We start from the raw sequence: 23,774 nt of genomic DNA, 5'->3' as shown, positions 1-23,774 counted from the left end.
TGCCAAAAAAATTGTGCATATTTTTTTCTAGTTTGTGGACAAGGATAGGCATTAGGCTCCATTCACACGTCCGCAAATGGGTCCGCATCCGTTACGCAATTTTCCGGAACGGGTGCAGACCCATTCATTTTCTATGGGGACGGAATGGATGCGGATCTTCAGGTCCGCAGCTCCGCAAAAGATAGAACATGTCCTATTCTTGTCCGCAGCTTGCGGACAAGAATAGGCATTTCTATAGGGGTGCCGGGCGGGTGTGCAATTTGCGGGTCCGCAACACACCACGGACGTGTGAATGGAGCCTCATTACAATGGATCCGCAAAAAAAACAGATCCGCAAAAAAAACGGATGCCATACGGAACGTCATCCGTTTTTTTTGTGGACCGCAAAACACATACGGTCGTGTGCATGTAACCTTAGGCCTCATGCACACGACCGTTGTTTTATTCCGTGTCCGTTGTTCCGTTTTTCCTGGTTTTCTGCGGACCCATTGACTTTCAATGGGTCCGTTGAAAACTCGGCTAATGCACCGTTTGTCATCCGCGTCCGTGATCCGTGGTTCCAGTCCGTCAAAAAAATATAACCTGTCCTATTTTTTTCACGGAAAATGGTTTGCGGACCCATTCAAGTCAATGGGACCGTGAAAAAACACGGAGGCACACAAGATTGTCATCCGCGTCCGTGTCCGTTTTTTTCCTATCATTTGCATGGCAAACTTGACTTAGACTTTTTTTTACTTTCCTTCATGTCTGGTGATCCTCCAAAAATAAAGGAAGACACACGGAAACAAAAACGGATCACGGAACAACGGAACCCCATTTTGCGGAACGGAACACAACAACGGTCGTGTGCATGAGGCCTTAACAGAATGTTTTTTAGGCCTCCTGCACACGACCGTTTTTTTTCCCCGTTTACTGGCCGTTTTTTGCATTCCGTATACGGTCCGTATACGGAACCATTCATTTCAATGGTTCCGCAAAAAAAACGGAATGTACTCCGTATGCATTCCGTTTCCGTATTTCAATTTTTCCGTTCCGTTTAAAGATAGAACATGTCCTATTATTGCCTGCAAATCACGTTCTGTGGCTCCATTCAAGTCAATGGGTCCGCAAAAAATAAAACACATACGGAAATGCATCCATATGTCTACCGTTCCGTTTTTTGCGGAACCATCTATTGAAAATGTTATGCCCAGCCCTATTTTATCTATGTAATTACTGTATACTGTATATGCCATACAGAAAAACGGAACGGAAAAACGGAACAGAAACGGAAACACAACAGAAACAAAAAACGGAACGGATCCGTGAAAAACGGACTGCAAAACACTGAAAAAACCATACGGTCGTGTGCAGGAGGCCTTAACAGAATTTTGAGACACAAAATATCATTTTGTCACACAGAATTTTATTTTGTCCACAATACTGACAGGGAATGTCCCACAGGATTGGCGCGTGGCATATGTGGTGCCAATATTCAAAAAGGGGCCAAAAACAGAGCCTGGAAACTATAGGCCGGTAAGTTTAACATCTGTTGTGGGTAAACTGTTTGAAGGTTTTCTGAGAGATGCTAAATTAGAGCATCTCAACGGAAATAAGCAAATAACGCCATATCAGCATGGCTTCATGAGGGATCGGTCATGTCAAACTAATTTAATCAGTTTCTATGAGGAGGTAAGTTCTAGACTTGACAGCGGCGAAGCAATGGATGTCGTGTATCTGGACTTCTCCAAAGCATTTGACACTGTACCACATAAAAGGTTAGTATATAAAATGAGAATGCTCGGACTGGGAGAAAACGTCTGTATGTGGGTAAGTCACTGGCTGAGTGATAGAAAACAGAGGGTGGTTATTAACGGTACACACTCAGAGTGGGTCACTGTCACTAGTGGGGTACCTCAGGGGTCAGTATTGGGCCCTATTCTCTTCAATATATTTATTAATGATCTTGTAGAAGGCTTGCATAGTAAAGTATCAATTTTCGCAGATGACACTAAACTGTGTAAAGTAATTAACACTGAAGAGGACAGTATACTGTATATATACTACAGAGGACAGTATACTGTATATATACTACAGAGGACAGTATACTGTATATATACTACAGAGGACAGTATACTGTATATATACTACAGAGGACAGTATACTGTATATATACTACAGAGGACAGTGTACGGTATATATATACAGAGGACAGTATACTGTATATATACTACAGAGGACAGTATACTGTGTATATATATATATATATATATATATATATACATACTACAGAGGGCAGTATACTGTATATATACTACAGAGGACAGTATACTGTATATATATATATACATACTACAGAGGACAGTATACTACTACAGAGGGATCTGGATAGACTGGAGGCTTGGGCAGATAAGTGGCAGATGAGGTTTAACACTGACAAATGTAAAGTTATGCACATAGGAAGGAATAATGCAAGTCACCCGTACATACTAAATGGTAAAACACTTGGTAACACTGACATGGAAAAGGATCTAGGAATTTTAATAAACAGCTGCAAAAACCAGTGTCAGGCAGCTGCTGCCAAGGCCAATAAGATAATGGGTTGCATCAGAAGGGGAATAGATGCCCGTGATGAGAACATAGTCCTACCACTTTACAAATCGCTAGTCAGACCACACATGGCGTACTGTGTACAGTTCTGGGCTCCTGTGAACAAGGCAGACATAGCAGAGCTGGAAAGGGTTCAGAGGAGGGCAACTAAAGTAATAACTGGAATGGGGGGAATACAGTACCCTGAAAGATTATCAAAATTAGGGTTATTCACTTTAGAAAAAAGACGACTGAGGGGAGATCTAATTACCATGTATAAATATATCAGGGGTCAGTACAGAGATCTCTCCCATCATCTATTTATCCCCAGGACTGACTGTGACGAGGGGACATCCTCTGCGTCTGGAGGAAAGAAGGTTTGTACACAAACATAGAAGAGGATTCTTTACGGTAAGAGCAGTGAGACTATGGACTCTCTGCCTGAGGAGGTGGTGATGGTGAGTACAATAAAGGAATTCAAGAGGGGCTTGGATGTATTTCTGGAGTGTAATAATATTACAGGCTATAGCTACTAGAGAGGGGTCGTTGATCCAGGGAGTTATCTGATTGCCTGATTGGAGTCGGGAAGGAATTTTTTATTCCCCTAAAGTGAGGAAAATTGGCTTCTACCTCACAGGGGTTTTTTGCCTTCCTCTGGATCAACTTGCAGGATAACAGGCCGAACTGGATGGACAAATGTCTTTTTTCGGCCTTATGTACTATGTTACTATGTTACTATGTTACTAAATGTAATTTTCTGACACAGAATACAATTGTGTGACATAGAATTCCACAAAATGCATTTTGTGTCACAAGATTCACTGTACACAAATGGGCCCCCATATTTGAGGGGTCTCAGTTGATAAAATTGCTGCTTCCAGTTCCCATCAGACAGGAAGTGCCCTGATCCCATGACCACTGCAGCCAATCCCTGGACTCTGTAGTCCATTGGCCACAGTGGTCACGGGATCAAACCACTTCTGATATGGCAGGAACTAGGTGATTTTTTTTTTTTGGTCACACATTACAACTATTGGGGTTGTCGCCCCTTGGCAGACAACCCTTTTAAGGGCACATTCACACGATCGTGCCCTGTTTTGCGGTCCGCAAATTGCGCATCAGCAAAACACGGATACGGCCCTTGTGCGTCCCACAATTTGCGGAATGGGTGGCCCATTATAAAAATGTCTATTCTTGACAAAAATAGGACATGCTCTATATTTTTTGCGGGGCCACGGAACAGAGCAAAAGGTGCAGGCAGCACACAGTGTGCTGTCCGCATCTTTTGTGGCCCCATTGAAATGAAGGGGTCCGCACCTGTTCCCGCAAAATTGGTCGTGTGAATGAGCCCTAAGGGTGTAACTTGAAGCTCCAGTGCAAAGTCTGTAATAGGGCCCTTCACTTACCATCTGCCATTTAGGCCTCATGCACACGGCCGTGGTTTTGGTCCACATCCGAGCCGCCGTTTTTGCGGCTCGGACGCGGACCCATTCACTTCAATGGGGCCGCAAAAGATGCGGACAGCACTCAGTGTGCTGTCCGCATCCGTTGCTCTGTTCCGTAGCCCCGCAAAAAAAAAATATAACATGTCCTATTCTTGTCCGTTTTGCAGACAAGAATAGGCATTTCTACAATGGGCCGCCCGTTCCGTTCTGCAAATTGCGGAAGGCACATGGACGGCTTCCGTTTTTTTGCGGTTCCACTTTTGCGGACCGCAAAAAAACGGAACGGTCGTGTGCATGAGGCCTTATACTAATGGTTTAGCTTTATGTTTTGGGGATTGTCTGCAGACTGCAGCCGGTACTCCTGACGGATTTTTCGGTGTTAAGCTCAGAAGTAGATACATCCCTGCAGCTGAGCAGTCAATGCACCAAGAACCTGGTACCTTAGGTTTTTTATATTATTATTAACATCTATGCAAATCCAGGATTTATCTTTATGTTTAGGGATTGCTATCTGACTGGAAACAAGGGGGGAGATTTATCAAAATGGTGTAAAGTAGAACAGGCTTAGTTGCCCATAGCAGCCAATCAGATTCCACCTTTCAATTATCACTGCTCCTTTGGAAAATGAAAGGTGGAATCTGATTGGTTGCTATGGGCAACTAAGCCAGTTCTCCCTTACACCATTTTGATAAATCTCCCCCAATAGTTCTCCTGCAGACTACAGCAGGTTTTCATTAAGGATTTTTAAGATTTTTATTTTAGCTCAGAGCGAGATAGATTCCTGGAGTCAGTTGATGTATTTCAGAGTTCTTATCGACCATTTCCCCCAAAATCAAAACTTGCCGACCTTAGTCTTGACAGTGTCATTTTGGTCGGGTCTTCGGGAGTACATCCATCAAGTACCAGCTCTATAACCTACAACTCTAGAAAGTGCTGATTAGGGAGAGTTCACATCTTGGTTTCATTCTCCGTTCCTCTGTCAGAAGAAAAGCGTGTTCGCATTGACGTTACGGAATTCCATTATAGATTCCTTTATAACAGAGTTATAACAGAATATAATGGAATTCTAGGACGGAATGCAAAACGGAGGCCTTTAAGAGGCTTCTGTTTTGCATTCCGTCCTAGAATTCCATTATATTCCATTATAATGGAACCTATAATGGAATTCCAAAACGCCAATGAGAACCAGCCCCAACAGATAAAAAAAAAAAGAATCCTGTAAAAAAACCCGGATCCTGTGCATCAGTTATGCATCCGTTTGTATCAGTTATGCACAGGATCCGTTTTCTTTTCAGGATCCTGTAAACAAATAAAATAAAATGGATCCGGTTGCACATTTGGCATCCGTTTGAGTCATTTCCGTCAAAGATCCGTTTTTCTAGACGGGGAAAAAAAAAGTACTGCATGCAACCCCTTTAAACTTTATGTTGGCGTTTTAAATATTAGTTTCTGTCTGTCAGGGTTTTGGAGTTACAAATCAGTTTTGTGTCTGACGACTTATGATGTTCAGTATATAATTTATGTGTCATTAGATGAAAAATCGAATTGACCGCGACATTTATCAACTCATCTCCGCTCGTAATAATAATACTGAGAATAAATGGTCACGTAACTGGATTATCTCAATCAGGTGCCTATCATATGTACGTTCAGGCTTAGCTATGGGAGTAGCATGAAGCTTCTGACCCACGATCCATCATCTTCGCAAGTCCTCGCATCACGTACCGTTGGTCATATCTTTAGGACCACATCTAGAATGGTACAGGGGCCGTGTTCTGATACTTTTTAGACTTGGCTGCCACCTACGATGAATTATCGCTGTCATTGACACTTATGGGACATAGGGTTTAATTTGCAAACATGTGTGACAGTTACATTGTAAACTGAACATGGATTTTGTGTACCGTTTAATTATCTGTACGCCTGTAATGCAATCCACATAATTATGCCCCGTGGGCCCGTGGAAATAATTGAAGAATATTCAGATAAACCAGAAGTGAATACACCCGTGAACATGTGATGATTGCTTCACTGAAGAGAACACGCGATTATCATGGGAAAACTAAAAAAATTAATAAACAATAATGAAACGATAATGAAATGTATCTCTCCATCTCTGTTCTTTTGAATTGTATATTTCCATGGGCCAACAATGGGAGCAATTATTGGGGGGGGGGGGGGGAGTGCTCCTTGGGCACTTAAGGTCACCTAAATATTGTTTCTGGGTAGCAGATCGTCCTGTGTAACGATCACTGGTCCCTATACAGAGGAGATGGTTGCTGAATTTAGGCTACTCCGGCAGGCTCTTCCAGCGGGTGAACAGCCTGCCGGATCCGTGCTGCCGCTAGTGCATGCATGCCGCCGGAGGTCCGCTCCGGCCCCATTGACTATAGTGGTGTCGGGCTGGAGTTCCGGCGGCAGCACGGCAAACATGCCGAGAGGTGGCCGGAATAAAACTACGAGATGAACGGCACGCGTGCACTAGCGGCGGCCTCTGGAACAGCCTGCCGGATCCGTGCTGCCGCTAGTGCATGCATGCCGCCGGAGGTCCGCTCCGGCCCCATTGACTATAGTGGTGTCGGGCTGGAGTTCCGGTGGCAGCACGGCAAACATGCCGAGAGGTGGCCGGAATAAAACTACGAGATGAACGGTTCGCGTGCACTAGCGGCGGCCTCTGGAACAGCCTGCCGGAGGAGGCTGCCGCTAGTGTGAAAGTAGCCTAATATGCTGCTCTCACCTCCTCTGATAAGCAGGCAATTATCAGGAATGAACAGTAAAGAAGTTTGTTGCAAAATTCGACTGATTTAGTTATTATTCACTAAATCTCTAAACTCTATGGACAGACCATTTGACCAAGCGTTGACTTTTTGCAGAAGGCATCTTGTCTACCTGCTTTCTTAACCATAAAATGAAAGGGGTTCTCCAGGCATAACTTAATAATTGCTGCCTAAATCTAACCTGTGGAGGGAAGGTTAGTGCTGTAATATTTACCTTCCACAGTGCAGCCCGTTCGGAGATCCGCCTCCCGATCATGTGGTCCCTCCGGATGGGTCTTCTTAGTTTCTGGCCGAAGTCCGTATTCTTCTCTTCTTTCTGCAGCAGGAGATGGATCGTCATGAGTGACGTCACCGCCTCCTGCTGGGACGCAGTCTTCACAGCGCACTAGGCAGAATGCTAGTGCGCATGTGCAGGACTGCTGGTTGTCAGTCTCTGCTGTGTACAGGGTTCTATCCAGTGCCCCTTTGTGCCATCCATTGCCCCCTTGTGCCAACCAGTTCCCCCTTGTGCCATCCAGTCCCCCCTTGTGACCTACAATGCCCCCCTGTGCATTCCATTGCTCCCTTGTGCCATCCAGTTCCCCCATTGTGCCATCCAGTGCCCCTGTTTGCCATCCAGTGCCCCCTTGTTTGCCATCCAGTTCCCCATTGTGCCATTCAGTGCCACCTTGAGCCAACCAGTGCCCCCATTGTGACATCCAGTGCCCCTTTTTGCCATCCAGTGCCCCCTTGTTTGCCATCCAGTTCCCCAATTATGCCATTCAGTTCACCCAACTCCTGACTCAATGTAAGCGCTGTGCAGGAGTGGCAGCATAGCGATCTGCCACAGAGGCTGATCACTGTGCTGTGTGTGTCACAGGGGGGCACTGTGGATGGCAAACAGAGGGCCCTGGCAGACACAAAGGGGGCACTGTATGACAAACAAGGGGGCACTGAATGGTACAGTGGTGGCACATGGGGGCATTGGATGGCACAATGGGGCAATGGAAGGCACAAGGGGGCAATGGTTTGCACAAGAGGGAACTAGATGGCACATTGGGTGAACTGAATGGCACAATGGGGGAACTGGATGGCAAACAAGGGAGCATTGGATGGCACAATGGGGAAACTAGATGACACAATGGGGGCACTGGATGGCAAACAGGGGCACTGGACAGCACAATGGGGGCACTGGAGGGCACAAGGGGGCACTGGATGGCACAAGGGGGCAATGGATGGCACAATGTGGGAACTGGATGGCACAAAGGGGGCAATGGAATGCACAAGGGGGCATTGGAGGTCGCAAGGGGTGACTGGATGGCACAAGGGGGCAATGGAAGGCACAAAGAGGCACTGGATGGCACAAAAGGGCACTGGATTTCACAATGGGGGAACTGGATGGCACAAGGGGGCAATGGATGGCACAAGCGGTCACTAGATAGCACAATGGGAGCACTGGATGTCACAAAGGAGCACTGGATGGCAAATAGGGGACACTGGATGGTACTAGGGACACTGTGGATGTCACTGTTATGGAGGCACTGTGGATGTCACTGATATGGGGGCACCATGGATGGCACCATTATGGGGGTACTGTGGGGGTCACTGTTATGGAGCACTGTGGACGTCACTGTTATGGGGGTACTGTGGATGTCAGTGTTATGGGGACATCGTGGATGTCATTGGTATGGGGTCATTGTGGATGTCATTGGTATGGGGATGCCATGGATGAAACTGTTATGGGCGTTCAGTATGAGAAATAGGACTTGTGCACATAACCGTATCAGTTTTGCAGTCTGCAAGTCGTGGATCCACTAAATAAGGATGTTGTCTGTGTGCGATTCACTTTTTTTTTGCAGTCCCATTGAGTTCTATGGGTTTTAGATCTGCATTATGCGGACCAGAATAGGACATGTTCTATCTTTTGCAGAACGGATGTGAAAAACACAGGGACGTCGTTAGCGTCTTTTCTACATCCATATGTCAGTTCCAGTAAAGATAGAACATGTCCTATTCATAGAACTCAATAGGACTGCAAAAAAATGTGGATCGCAAAATGGATACGGTCGTGTGCATAAGGATTTAGATACACAGCTCAGCAGGCAGGATCATACAAGATGGGATTAGACACACACTTCCGCATGCTGTATCTTACAAGATTGGATTAGATTCACAGCTCAGCAGGCAGTGGCTGGGGAAGGTCATGGATGCATCCAGTGATTGGCTCCGCTGCATTTTACAACCACTTCCTGTCGTGTCGAGACAGGAGCAGGAAGTGGAGCACAGCCGGGAATCGGCCTTCATTGGAATAGCAGCAGTGGAGGATCGGCAAGGTGAGTATAACCTGGTTTCATTTTTTTTTGTAAGAAACCTATATATAGCCCAAAACTAAAATCCAGGACCCACACCTGAACATGTAAGAAAACCAATCAAAGATAATGGATTACTCAAAAACACATGTGAAGACAAGGTAATCCCAAAATTCCATAATTTTTATTGAAAATTACGTAGAGACATGATTGACACAAGTCACAAGACATTTAAAACATTAAAAACCAAGAGGACCGATGTGGGCTTTCGGTGTACACTGAAAAAGTGCAAGTGCAATATTAGTGGTCAGCCACTAGTAAAAAAGTTGGTATAACCAAATAGTTCCGGCTCAATAATAAATAGTATCAAAATTCATCTTCAATTGCATAAAAAAAGACACATTGCCATGTGGGTGATGTAACACACCACATAAAGTGACTAGGGCATAAGAGCAGCAAAATATCATGAGCACATAACAGATACTGACCAACCTAACTTGGACACCGCACACGACCACCACCAGTCCACTCCCCAGCGCACGTTTCGCGTTAGCTTTTTCAAGGGGGTTATACCAACTTTTTTACTAGTGGCTGACCACTAATATTGCACTTGCACTTTTTCAGTGTACACCGACAGCCCACCATCGGTCCTCTTGGTTTTTCATTTTTTTTTGTACCCGAATAACTATCACGACCGGCGTGCCGATCACATACGTGACGCAAAGGGAGGGAAAAGGGAAGGCCCTGTCCAAGGGGGAAGGAAAGATGGTGACCCCTAACTCACCTTGAGGCTGGCACCTGACTGCCCTGACGTCCCTAGACGGGTTTTTCACCCGTATGCCGATCACGTGCCTAAACCCTGGCTTTCCTTAAGATGATCCCTAAGTAGTGAATAGGGCGGTGGGGACACTAGTCCGCACCACTAACACTAAGGCCTGTTTCACACCTGAGCGTTTTACAGCGCGTTCCTACGCACTGTAAAACGCTCAACAGGCGAAAACCCATGTTTCCCTATGGGCATGGTTCTCACCTGTGCATTTTACAGCACGTACGAACGCGCTGTAAAACTCCCTACGCCCAAAGAAGTACAGGAGCTTGTTTGGGGCGTATTGTTGCGCGTTCTGTACATAAACACCTCTGTTTTTCATTGGACGCCTCTGTGGTCAATCGCAAGAACGCACGTACGACGCGTGTTTCCTATTTCCAAAAACGCGTCCCGAAAACGTCCGACTAAAACACGCGTATCAAATATGCTCAAGTGTGAACCAGGCCTAAAGGAAAACACCAGGGAGAGGACAGACAATACTGATGAAACATATAATCCCAGGTGGGTGACAACAGCGGACAACAAAAGACCAACAGGGATCCGGAGGGTAACGTTCTGGTACGACAACCAGGAATAACAGCGACACAGCTCCAGTGGTTCAGTATAGAAGTCCAGGCAGGAAGCTCTATATCTGGCAACCAGAGAAGTGTGAGAGGGGAATATAAGGAGGTTGGGAGTGCCGGACAAGAAAAAGCTGAGGAGAAGAAGCTACGGATCCCTGAGTGAGACAAAAAGCATTGCAAGGCAAACACAGAAAGCTACCATTAAGAAACAGCGCGATCTTTAGACATAGAGCGCGCAGCCACCCGCTTCGACTTCCTGACCCCGGGTATAACGGAGTCAGACGTGGCTCTTGACACCCTCGTGACAATAACCCTTGAACTCTATGTTTGTGTCGTATCTTGTAGTTTTAATGTATTTTACAAGAATATAACTGAATTGTTTATGAATTTCTGTTACATAATTATAGTATGTAATAAACATAATGTGATCATAGTAAATAAAACAAAAATACATTAAAAACTCGATCATACATTCGTCTGTGCAAACAACAACGGTGTCAATTGGCTGAGATTAAATAGGAACACATTTTGTAACACCATTCATTGTGCCAAACATATGTGATGTATTACCGTACTTCTCGCAGTAGTGATGAGTAATCATTTCTTAAGAACAAAAATTAAGCTTTCTATAGAAATTAGCCAAAACTTCATTTAACAAAATGTTACAGTTATAAACTGCAAGTAAAATATTGTAATTAAGCATTACTCACCATTAAGGACCCACGTCAAGAGTAGAGCTTTATGTTGTGATCTACCGTAGGGCAAGTAAAAGTTATATTCACCTTTAAACCATCTTCTTTTTTAACTTATCCCCCCTCCCCCCTAAAAAAAAACATGATTAGAGATCTAGAGATTAACACATTTTTAAAATTCAATTTAAGTTCAATTTGGCAGAATCAACCAGCCAATTGGATAAATTGGTGCTCTTGAAAACTCTCTCTTCCTCTCTTCTGTCCGCTGTTTGATTCTCCCAAATGACACAGAATTCTAATTACTAGAATCAGAATTTTTTGGAAAATTTAAGATCAAATTTCCAAATGTATCAATTGGTTCATCTTTAGACGTGAACAACCACACTTCAAACCACTTCCTTGTAGTCTGATCCTGAAGTGTTATTGACTTTCAGCTATCCCCTACTTCTTCCTAATTGAGCAAATGTAGCAAGAAATAGAGGACGTGGAGAAGACAGCGTGACTGCAGTGTCAGACTACACAGGACATGCTTGTAGTCTGTTACCATGGAGACACATAGGTTTGTGTTGTAAAAGAGATGATTCACTGCATCGCTTGAAAACACTTAAAGGGAACCTGTCATCAACTTTGTGCTGCCCATACTAACTTCAGCATAAAGTAGAGACAGGTGAGTTGATTTCAGCGGTCGGTCATTTAAAAGTTAAAAGTTGCCGAGAACCAACATCACAATCATTGCAGACTGGGCCTGGAAAAGAGTCCCGGCCACCTGAGAAGAGTCATGGTTATTCATGAATTCCTGCTCTCCCGCCCACCTATGACTGACAGTCTTCTACCTAGTTTTCTCCCTTTATCTCTAGGAGAGAACTGTAAATCATCAGCAGATGGGGGAGAGCAGGAGATTATGAATAACCAGGACTCTTGTCAAGTAGATTTGACTCTTTTCAAGGCCTGGGCTGTAATGATTATGATGCCGGTTCTCGTCAACCACTTAGATTTAGCTCATGAGTGACATACCGCTGAAATCAGCATTTCTGTCACTAATGTATGCTACCCTCAGTGAGGTCAGCATAAAGTTGATGACAAGCTCCCTTTAACCCCTTCCAGACCCATGACGTACTACTACGTCATGGAAACCACTGCATTCCCGCAATTTGACGTAATAGTACGTCATGGTGATCGGGCGGGCACCGGAGCAGTGCGCGCGCAATCACTGCAGGGGCCCGGCAGTCCCTGGTAGCCGGGCCCCTGCTGTATCCGCCGGCATTGCTGTAAAAGCCGCTGTCAGCGGATTAACCCCTTCTATGCTACGGTCCGCGCTGACTGCGACATAGAAGGGGTTTGTGTTGGGTGATTGAGCGCATCGAGTCCCCGCGCTGCTGTGGCGGGGACCCTATGCGCGACAAGGCAGCCCAATGCCGTGCAGAGGCTGCCCAATGCCTTACACGGCATCGGGACCTGCCTTCTATGGGAGCCAAGGAGATCCAGCCTCAGGCCCGGTCTCCTAGGCAACCTGTTGGTGTATGACTCAGTGTAGTACACTAACAGGCAATGCATTACAATACAGATGTATTGTAATGCATTGCAGAGGGGATCAGACCCCCAAAAGTGAACATCAGAAATAAAGTAAAGAAAAAAAGTAAAAAAAAAAAGTGTTTTTAATAAAATTAATAAAGTAATAGAAATTAATAAAGTAAAAAAAGAAAAAAACGCCCCTTTCCCCTTATTTTATAATAAAAAACAGAAAAAAACCAACCCACTCATATTAGGTATCGCCGTGTCCATAATGATCGAATCTATAAATATATCCCATGATACACCCTGTCCGATAAACACCATACAAAAAAAATTAAAAAGGTGTAAAAAAAAGCTATTTTTGTCACCTTACATCACACAAAGTGCAGCAGCAAGCGGTCAAAAAGGCGTATGTCCCACAAAATTGTATCAATAAAACCGTCACCTCATCCCGCAAAAAATGAGCCCCTATCTAAGACAATTGCCCAAAAAAATAAAAAAAACTATAGCTCTCAGAACATGGAGACACTAAAACATCATTTTTTTGTTTCAAAACTGCTATTATTGTGCTAAAGTGAAATACATAAAAAAATATACATATTAGGTATCGCCACGTCCGTAACAACCAGCTCTATAAAAATATCACATGACCTAACCCCTCAGATGAACACCGTAAAAAAAAATAAAAAAAGTGTAAAGAAGATGCTATTTTTGTCACATTACATCACAAAAATTGCAACAGCAAGTTGTCATGCAATAGGGAGTGGGGAAGAAGAAGTGCACCCACTAGCTGCCACCCACGCCTCTGTCCCTGCCTACTTACACTACCCGTCCTAGGCGATGGGACGTAACTGGGCGACGGTCCCTAACCTCTATAAGTGCAGAGAGGCAGAGCGGACAGAGACAGAATATAGCCAGGCAGAGGCAGTAGGAGGGAACCCCACAGATGCATCCGAAGTCACGTAAAGTGTCAGGAGCAATACTGAAATGCCAGAAATCAACACTAATGTAGGCGAGCAGGGGTAACAAGGACGGTAAACAAACACGCCTAGGGTCAAACTAGGATGTCACGTCAGTACACAAGGAACAGCAAGGATGGGTCAGAATACAAGCCGAGGGTTAAACCTGGAGGTAACGTCAGTACACAAGGAATAACAAGGACGGGTCAGAGTACAAGCCGAGGGTCAAACCTGGAGGTCACGTCAGTACACAAAGGCAGGCGAGGTCGGGTCAGGAACAAAAGCCAAGAGTCAAAATCCAGAGTAGCAGAAGCACAGAGTAATAGCAATTAGGCACAGGACCAAAATCGCAGGCAACCTGTGGCCAGCAGGCTGCCTGTATAAATAGTGAAAGGCTAAGGTCATGTGACATGGCCAGCGTCACATGACCCGCTCAGACACAGAAGCCGAGCACCGAGTGGCCAGCTCGGTGCTCAACCTGATACTGTTGCCAGGGGAACGGAGGACGCCGACCGCACAGTCAGCATGAGGGCAGTCGGGTCCGCTCCACCCCCTGTTACCTGGGAGACGGGGATGCAGCATGCGTCGCTGTTCAGGGAGAGAGGCAGGACGCCGGCGGCGCAGCGCAGGAAGATTGCGTCGCCCCCTGTGACACAAGTGATCAAAAAGGCGTATACCCCCCAAAATAGTACCAATCAGACCGTCACCTTATCCTTCAAAAAAATGAGACCCTACCTAAGATAATCGGTCAAAAAATAAAAAAGCTATCACTCTCAGACAATGGAGACACTAAAATATGATTATTTTTTGCTTCAAAACTGCTATTATTGTGCTAAAGTGAAATAAATTTTAAAAAGTATATATATTAGGTATCGCCACGTCCATAACAACCAGCTCTATTGAAAATATCACTTGACCTAACCACTCAAGTGTACACCGTAAAAAAAAAAGAAAAACTGTGTAAAAAAAAGCCATTTTTGTCACCTTACATCACAAAAATTGCAACACCAAGCAATCAAAAAGGCATATACCCCCCAAAATAGTACCAATCACACCGTCACCTCATCCTACAAAAAATGAGTCCTTACCTAAGACAATTGGTCAAAAAATAAAAAAGCTATGGCTCTCAGACTATGGATACACTAAAATATCATTATTTCTGTTTCAAAAATGCTATTATTGTGTAAAACTTAAATAAAAAAGAAAAAGTAGACATATTAGGTATTGCCACGTCCATAACGATCTGCTCTATAAAAAAGTCACATGACCTAATCCCTCAGGTAAACGCTGTAAAAAGAAATAAATAAAAACTGCGCCAAAACAACCAATTTTTTGGTCACCTTGCCCCATAAAGTGTAATAATGAATGATCAAAAAATCATATGTACCCAAAAATGGTACCAGAAAAAACGTCAACTCTTTCTGCAAAAAATGATGCACAAGATGATTGGCAGAAAAATAAAAAAAATAGGGCGTTCAGAACATGGAGATACAAAAGCCTAATTTTTGTTTTCAAAAATGCTTTATTATGTAAAACTGAAACAAACATCATAGAAAGTAGACATATTTGATATGATTGCGTCCGTAACAACCTGCTCTATAAAAATAGCGTATGATCTAACCTGTCAGATGAATGTTGTTAAAAATATAAAATAAAAACGGTGCCAAAACATCCTTTTTTTGGTTACCTTGCATCACAAAAAACGTAATATAGAGCAATTAAAAATCATATGTAACCCAAAATAGTACCAATAACACTGGCAACTTATCCCGTAGTTTCCAAAATGTGGTCACTTTTTTGAGTTTCTACTGTAGGGGGGCCTCAAGGGGGCTTCAAATGGGACATGGCATCTAAAAACCAGTTCAGCTAAATCTGCCTTCCAAAAACCATATGGCGTTCCTTTCTTACTGCGCCCTGCCGCGTGGCCGTACAGCAGTTTACGATCACATGTGGGGTGTTTCTGTAAACCGCAGGATCAGGGTAATAAATATTGCATTTTATTTGGCGGTTAACCCTTGCTTTGCTACTGGAAATAATGTAAAATCTGCCAAAAAAGTGAAATTCTGAAATTTTATTTCCATTTTCCATTAATTCTTGTGGAACACAAAAAGGGTTAACAACGTTTGTAAAAATCTGTTTTGTATACCTTGAGGGTTGTACTTTTGTAAAATTGGGTCATTTTTGGGTGATTTCCATTATGTAAGCCTCACAAAGTGAAAAATTTCAAGATTTGCTTCCAAACTTCTAAGCCTTCTAACGTCCCCAAAAAATAAAATGTAATTTTCAGAATGATCCAAACATGAAGTAGACATATGGGAAATGTAAAGTAATAACTATTACATAGTGGCATAGCGTGGGTTGCCAGCACCCAGGGCAAGCCAAGTATTGCGCCTCCCCCTCCCAACCTGTGGACACGTACCTTTTACAGATAATGTAGCAGTCCTATATAACACCACAGATAACATGGTGGTAACTCTCTAAGTACAGATGAGGTAGTAGATGGGTATAAGTCCCAGAATTCAGAACACACACTGTGTGATCTGAAGTCTGGGGCCAGGATGCGGTAGGGTGGGCCAAATTCTCAATCCACCCCCCAACCCTACCGTGAAACAAATATGTGTTTGGACATTACATACATCACAAAAAAATATACAGTATAATACAGCACCACATACCTCATCCATCCAGTGACATCTCCTGTGATGTAGACTTTCCTCAGCCTCTTCATTCGGAGATAAGACCGCCATGACACCTTCTTTCAGCCGCGTCTCATCTCTGCAGAGTTTTATTATTATTAGTTATTATTATATATAATGGCCCCCTCTGTATAATATATAATGGCCCCTCTGTAATATTAGGATATATAATGGGCCATGAAATATAGAAAATGGTGCAGAATTTCGACAAAGACTATATCAGTAAGTGCCATATAATCATCTCACAAACACATTGGTCTCTCCGAGTATAAATACTTTTTATGTAATGCCCACAGCCTGCTTCTTTCAGCAGAACATTCATACTTACCTGCTCCTAGCTGGGACCACGTCATACTGAAGCCAGTTGTTGGCTGCAGCGGAGAGCATGTGACTATGCCCATGTATCTCAGGATATAAAGAGTCCAGGGAAAGGAACATGGAAATTCGGAAAACAGCGCGGACTGCAGGCATTGCTTAAAGGGGTTCTCCGGGAATTAAGAAAATGAAAATACGTAAATATTCCTTTATTATAAATATATTCCCAAATACCTTTCATTAGTTATAATGGCTCATTTTGTCTAAGGAGCAATGATTAGGAGAAATAAAATGGCCGCCGTCCTATTAGTACACACAGTACCTGTCCTAATCACACAGCAGGACAAGTTACTTCACAACACTGAGAAAGAGCTGCCTCATCCTCCTCTCCTACTTGTCAGGGATTATGGTCCTGAATACAGCTGATAAGATTTTCAGCTGAATCTCTGTAGGAATGGAGTCCATGAGGAGACATGAAGTACAGAGAGGACGGATAGGACAGACTGGTGATGCAGGACTGTGGTAATGAAGAGTGCATACAAGTGCTGCTGCTCATTAGCCACATCTGTTTACAGAGATTCAGCTGAAGTTCTTATCACCTGTTTTCAGGTTCACAATCCCTGACAAGTAAGATGGGAGGATGAGGCAGCTCTTTAGCTCAATGTGGTGAAGTAACTTGTCCTCCTGTGTGATGAGGACAGGTTCTGTTTGTACTAATAGAACAATGGCCATTTTATTCCTCCTAATGATTGCCCCCCAGATAAAATGAGCCATTATATTCCAAGGTATTTGGAAATATATTTATAATTAAGTAATATTTAAGTATTTTCATTTACTTAATTCCCAGAGAACCCCTTTAAAAGGTCGTTATACCCTGAGAAGCCCTTCAAGGATTTTGGATGGATGTACATTGTAAAGGAATACTCTTGGCCAGTGGTATGTAACCTGTCTCTCTCCAGCTTTGCAAAAGTACAAATCCTATCATGCTCGGATTTGTAGTTATGCAACAGCTGGAGAGCCTCAGGTCGGATACCACTTTTGTAGGCAAAACTAATATGCTGTGTTATGTCTAAGGAGGTAGCACATAAGACATGGATTTACTCTTCGATGCTCCTCAGAATTTGCACTAGTCATATCAGGTTTGCTTTGAGTGCGGCTTTAAATTCTCTACTGAGCCATAAATTTGAGAACCTAATGTCTGCTATCAGCCATATCAGCTGATCTCGCTGCTCCATCCTTAAGGCCAGGGTCTAATGTGAGTTCTTTAAAATGACCAATAGTGTTGACTAGTGTTCAGGGAATCGAAGTCTTCGATCCGAATTCCAGGATAAATTTGGTTTGCTGTGAAACCGAATTTCCTTGTGCCTCGTGGTAGCGAATCGATTAAACTGAAGTAGTGTAAAAAACTAAACAAAAACTCATACTTACCTGATCCATTTGCTTGCAACAGGCCGGCTGCGGCCATTTTGCTTGAAGTTCCCGTCCAAAATTCAGTGCGCGGTGACGTATGACGCCAACAGGCAGGCCCCATAAGACGTCATCTCGGGCCGCATGAGATTTCACATTAGATCTTCAAGCAAGATGGTGCCGGCCGGCCCGTCGCAAGCTAATGCGTCAGGTAAGTATGATTTGTTTGTTTTTGTTTTTTTTAATAAAAATTTTACAATCTGTTATATATCAGATGCCGCTATCATGTATGAACGCGGCCATTTGAAGGGTAGAATGCGCTTTGTGATGAAGTAATTCATCACAAAGCGAATTTTTTTGTAACATTCGACGAAACAGTCTAATCAAATTTTTCAATGATTCGCTCATCTCTAGTGTTGACCAAGTGACCACAATGCAGGAGATCCGGCTGATCATAGCACTTTTTGGACAGTATCTTGTTGATGAGAACGATAATTAACAGCGATAGGATTTATTTGGGACCATACTCATTGCATGTACCATATTGATGTTTTTATGTCCAGCTGGAACCTGTAGATGCTACATAAAAATAATACTATGAGGCTAAGACAGGGGCGGATTGGCCATAGACCTTTCAGGGAAATTTCCCGGTGGTCTGATGCCCAAGGGGCCGCCTGAGCCCTCCTCAGGGCCAGCCAGTGGATGTTTTTGGGGATGTATTTTGTGCTGTTGGCTGCAGTATTTTGTGATGGACTGTGGTATTTGGCTCTGTTGGAGTGGTATAATGTGCCACAATATGATATTGCTGGCCCTACCTACTTATTTTGGCCCTGCCTTCCATAAATTTGGACACGAATACAAAATGGGGCCACTTTTAGCATTTTTTCCAGGGCCACTTTAAGTTCCCAGTCCGTCACTGAGCCAAGACATCCACTGTTGCTAAGCAGGAATAATACAAAGCACCTATCCAATCAGCTATGTGACACAACGCTATGCATAATTCTACATTTTCAGTTACATAACAAAACAAGTGATAATGCAATTATTTCACCTACTGTATATAGTCGTCAAGTGCGAGAAATCATTTCCATAGGCGCCCCGTGTAAAATGAACATTATCACTTAGGGTTAAACAGCTATTTTTATATCTAACCATAAATTCTCAGGCTGTGTTCATATGATGTTTTTGTCCCATGTTTATTGTATATGCAGCAAGCCCATCAGGAGCCGGAGTAGAGGATGGGAGTAATAGTGGATCTGGCTGTAGAAAGTCTATCACGGTGGCTTTCCTCACACTGTTGCTCCCTACGACCGTGCAGTGAAAGGATGGGGCACCCTTTCTTCCCTGGTGGCAGTCAGGGTAGCCATGATGTTAAGTGTCTGTATGGGTGCAAAGCAAGGCAGGGCGTTTAGAGTGCAACGGCCGGTGTATGATGCAGGAGTCAGTAACCAGGCCAGACGTAACAGAAGAAATTCTTCTTTTTACTGAAGTGCAAGATAGGCGTTGTACTGTAGTACATCCAACGATAGCAAAACTCAGTTCCAACTGTACACAGTGCAATTCTTCCCAGATAGCGATGTATGGAGATATGGCCCGTTTCCCTTTGTCTCAATTATTTTATAGTAGAATCTATAATTAGCAATAGTACCCTTTCAGTGTCCACTGAAGGATACAGGGTTTTAGAGATACGACTGGCCCAGGTGTGAAGGGTGTCTTAGCAGTATTCCCCTCACTGCAATAAAGTCTTAACAGCTTTTGGTAGCAGGTTATCTTACTGACTCCAATGCTTGGCCATAAAGACTCTAAGTTCTCTAGTTCTCTCCCTCATCTTACTCCTTCTCTCCTTCTGTAGATCATGCAGAGATCAGTGAGTCTCTGTAGCTTTATGGGCCTATGAAGAGGAAAAACAAGTCACAGCTTCCTCTCTCCTTGAACTCCACTGTTGACCTAGTTAGGGTTGGGGGTGGGGGCAGTCCATAACTTATCTCCTACAAGGGCTGAGCAAGGATTGTTAACCCCAGCGGTGCCATCCATACCAGGTTATTCTGTGTGCAATTCATAGCATGATATAACATTACATTATATAACATAATGAAACTAACAATTTGCTGATACCCTGTGCTCTGGGGTACTGCAAATACACATGGCATTTAATTTAAACGGATGCCTTAGATGAATGCCACACATCCGTCACAATAGGATTCTATTGTAAAAAATGTATCTGTTTAGCGTTGAACACAGCCTTTATTGTACTGTGACATGGCCACCCCAAGGCAGTCTGGCTCCCAACATTTCCCTAAATTATACCCTGATCCACCCAGGAATGCCACAAACCTCCTAGAAATACCCACCCTTGGGAATTCCACATGTTCCACCCTTTATGGGTCAGTTTCCTAGGAAAATCACTATAAATGGGATAGTTAAGAGATATGGGACAATCCTTTCTTCTGTTGAAGCTAACACCACTGATAAGCTGTAATCAGAGAAGAAACCAACACTGGCCATACATTTCTTATGAATGTAATGTGTGTACAAGTGATATATATCGACTGGTGGGGGTTTGAGACAGTTCTGGACCTCTAATATCTATTTGCCCTAATAGTGCACATGGGAACTGTCAGTAAGAGGACCACTTTAAAATAGTTTCTTGTACTGCTGGAAACTAAGGGTGTCATTTATTAAGACCAGTGTTTTAGACACCGGTCTTAGTAAAGCCCTGCGCTGGCGGACGCCGGCCTCTACATACTTCAGCGTATCCACCTCCTCTTCTAAATCTACTCCAGCTCCATTGCTGCTGTAGATTTAGACTATTTTCATGCTCTTCAAACAGGCAGAAAATAAAAAATAGCCATCTGGACTCCTGCTATCTGCAGTACTACTCATGTGTCACTGAAGATAATAGTCCAAGATCTTGGAGACAGCTTCCCTTTAAGAAAACCAGAAGTTAATGTTGGTTGTTTGACCATGTGCAAATGAAACGATGATGGAAAGATCTCTCGATGAAGTAGATAAAAACTGATCATTTTCAATCGAATGGATTTTTCCAGATCCCCCTGAAAAATGGTGGCTGTGACTGAAGGTTCACCAAATGGAATATTGCATGAGTTTCATTTGTAGAAGATAACGTAGATAGTATGGAAATTCTGAGTCCAGCGATGACCCCACAAACCGCAAAATGTTCTCAGTTTTTGATATTTGTGATTAGAGATGAGCGAATTTCTAAAAAATTTGATTCTGCTGGTTCGCTGAATTTTCCGGAAAAATTTGCTTTGATCCGAATTAATTTGCGATGAATCACATCAAAAAACGCTATTTCCGGGATGCATAGAGCCTTTATATGGGTGTAGAACACTGTGCCGTGCAGTAACACGCATAGGGAGTCTGCTGGGGTAGTGAAATAATACTGTGAGTCAGTATGACATGCAGATGACAGGCGTCACTCTTAGAATCACTGCACACTTCACTTATTTGGGCAGTCACTGGGCCAAAACTGACCAAATAACTCAAGTATGAACTCAGTCTTACAGGTCAATGTTAGTGTAAAGAAGAAGCGCACTAATTTTACACCGTCGTCAGCTGATTCCACATAGATGTCTACATAACCTGTTCTACTAAACGCTTATACAAGTAGAGTCCCTCCCCCGACAAATATGACAATAAACGCTTTCAGCGCAAATAACACCAAATGTGAACTGCGTCTATTTTTCTCGTATTGTAGTGAAATATGGCAATAATTGCTTTTAGCACAAATAACAACAAAAGTGACCTGCGTAAATATTTCTCGTATTGTACTGAAATAGGCCACTAAATGATATCAGCCACAGATAAAAGCCACTAAAGGCTTTTCAACATAGCACTCGCACCCCAATAACTAATTGCTGGAATGACAGAGCTGTATTATGACTATCTGGATCCCCAAGTAATGTTTCCCTGCACTTGTAAATCGCTTTTTTTCACAATGAGGTTTTTCCTATGACTCTCCCTACTAGCATCTGCACACGTCTCTCCCTGCCTGTAAAATGATTCCTCTCGCTATCCTTTCCCTGCACTAGTAAATCACTTTTTTCCATTTTTTTTTTTAACAATTAGGTTTTCTTTCACTCGCCTGCATACACGTCTGTCCCTGAACAAAGTACGATGGTGAATGGCAGACTCTAAGATGGCCGCCGTATTTATAAGGCTGTGACATCACCGGGCTGGCTGGCTGCTGATTGGCTGCATGCATGGCATCATGGGTCATCCCGCCTTACCAGAGTTCCTTGTCCCATGTCCTCACACGTGTAGCCGGCTAGCCGCCATGTTATGAAAAATTGCGATTTGTTACCGCGAAGCGCGAGGACATTTGCATTTGTTCAGAATCGAATTTTTCATGAAATTCGGAACGAATTCGACTTTGTCAGCTTCGATTCGCTCGTCTCTACTTGTGATCATGATTTTATTATTAAATGATTTTAGTATATTTTTGGAAAACAATCTTCACAGAAAATCACTGAAAATGGTGCACTACAATGGTAAATGCAATTGACAATATATGGCTAAACCCTCACGCTGATATTAAAATTAGACTTTTGCCAATATATTCTTATATCAAGAACATACTGGAGCCCGTGCACCCGTCAAGGTCTCTCAAAATGGCATGGGACCTAACTCTAACCTACCTATGCCGTATGGACAATTTATGATAGGTGCATAAAGTCCGACACACAGCCAGCAGCTCCCAGTCACCTCCAGCATGAAATCACACATACAATGGGAGGAGAGAGGAGGCTGTGAGTCCCACCTATAACTGGCTCATGTGACGCAGGCTGCCCAGGTGCACCTGAATGTTACCCATAGATCAAAATCAAGGAACATTCAAACCTGAGGTTGCCCCACCTCCAGGCATACATATACAAACAAAGTCACATAATAAAGTGGTCTAGAAGGCAAAAGATGCTCAAAACAATCTTCACACCTAAACTCAACCTGGATGTCATACATCTCATATAGTCAAGACCCATCCAGGCTAGAATTCCATTTTTTCTATTATTTATTTATTTTGCTTATATGGCGCCAATATATTCTGTGGCGCTTTACAGACATTTTCATCAGTCACTATCCCCATGGAGCTCACAATCTAAATTTTCTATCACTATGTCTTTGGAGAGAGGGAGGAAACCAGAGTACCAGGCGGAAACCCAACACATGGAGAACATCTCAACTCCATGCAGATGTTGTCCTTAGTCAGATTTGAACCCCAGGACCCAAGGCACCAGTGCTAACCATTGAGCTGCCATGCCATTTATCTTCACTGTTGTGAAATTACTATAGGTGTAGGTCCCACCTCTGAGACACACATCTTTCTCTAGAATGGTGCCTCCAAAGTGAAGCAGAGTGCACTGCCCATGAGTAGCATGCTCTCCATTCACTTCTATCGGAGTTCTAAAAAAGGGCAGAGCGAGCACGGTTGGCCATTTGCAGAACTTCCATAGAAGTGAATGAAGAGTGTATGGCACAAGTTCGTCCATTTTTCCATTCCCTTCTATGGGAGTTCCAGAAATAGCCATCACTCTCAAAGAAGTTACCGGTGGATGGTTGGTAACTGGTGGAGCACCCTTATTCACTTTAAGGGACCAGTACTAAAGATAGGCGCAGGTCACAGAGATGGGACATGCTCCTATTTGACTTTGGAGGCATATCCTAGCAATATGCCACCGGTGAGTGAGATGGGCCACCCCTTTAATTAT

At 43.5% G+C, this 23,774-nt stretch overlaps 1 protein-coding gene across 1 annotated transcript in view; it reads left to right on the top strand.

Moving 5' to 3' along the window:
• The window catches only part of LRFN1 (leucine rich repeat and fibronectin type III domain containing 1), a 209,339-nt gene that overhangs the window by 94,581 nt on the left and 90,984 nt on the right, over positions 1-23,774 (top strand). The window lies entirely within an intron of this gene.

Source organism: Bufo bufo, chromosome 8 (assembly GCF_905171765.1).
Source record: "Bufo bufo chromosome 8, aBufBuf1.1, whole genome shotgun sequence".
In the NCBI taxonomy this organism is placed as follows: Eukaryota; Metazoa; Chordata; class Amphibia; order Anura; family Bufonidae; genus Bufo; species Bufo bufo.
The sequence above is the reverse complement of the archived record's forward strand: the minus strand, read 5'-3'. Positions and strand labels throughout refer to the sequence as shown.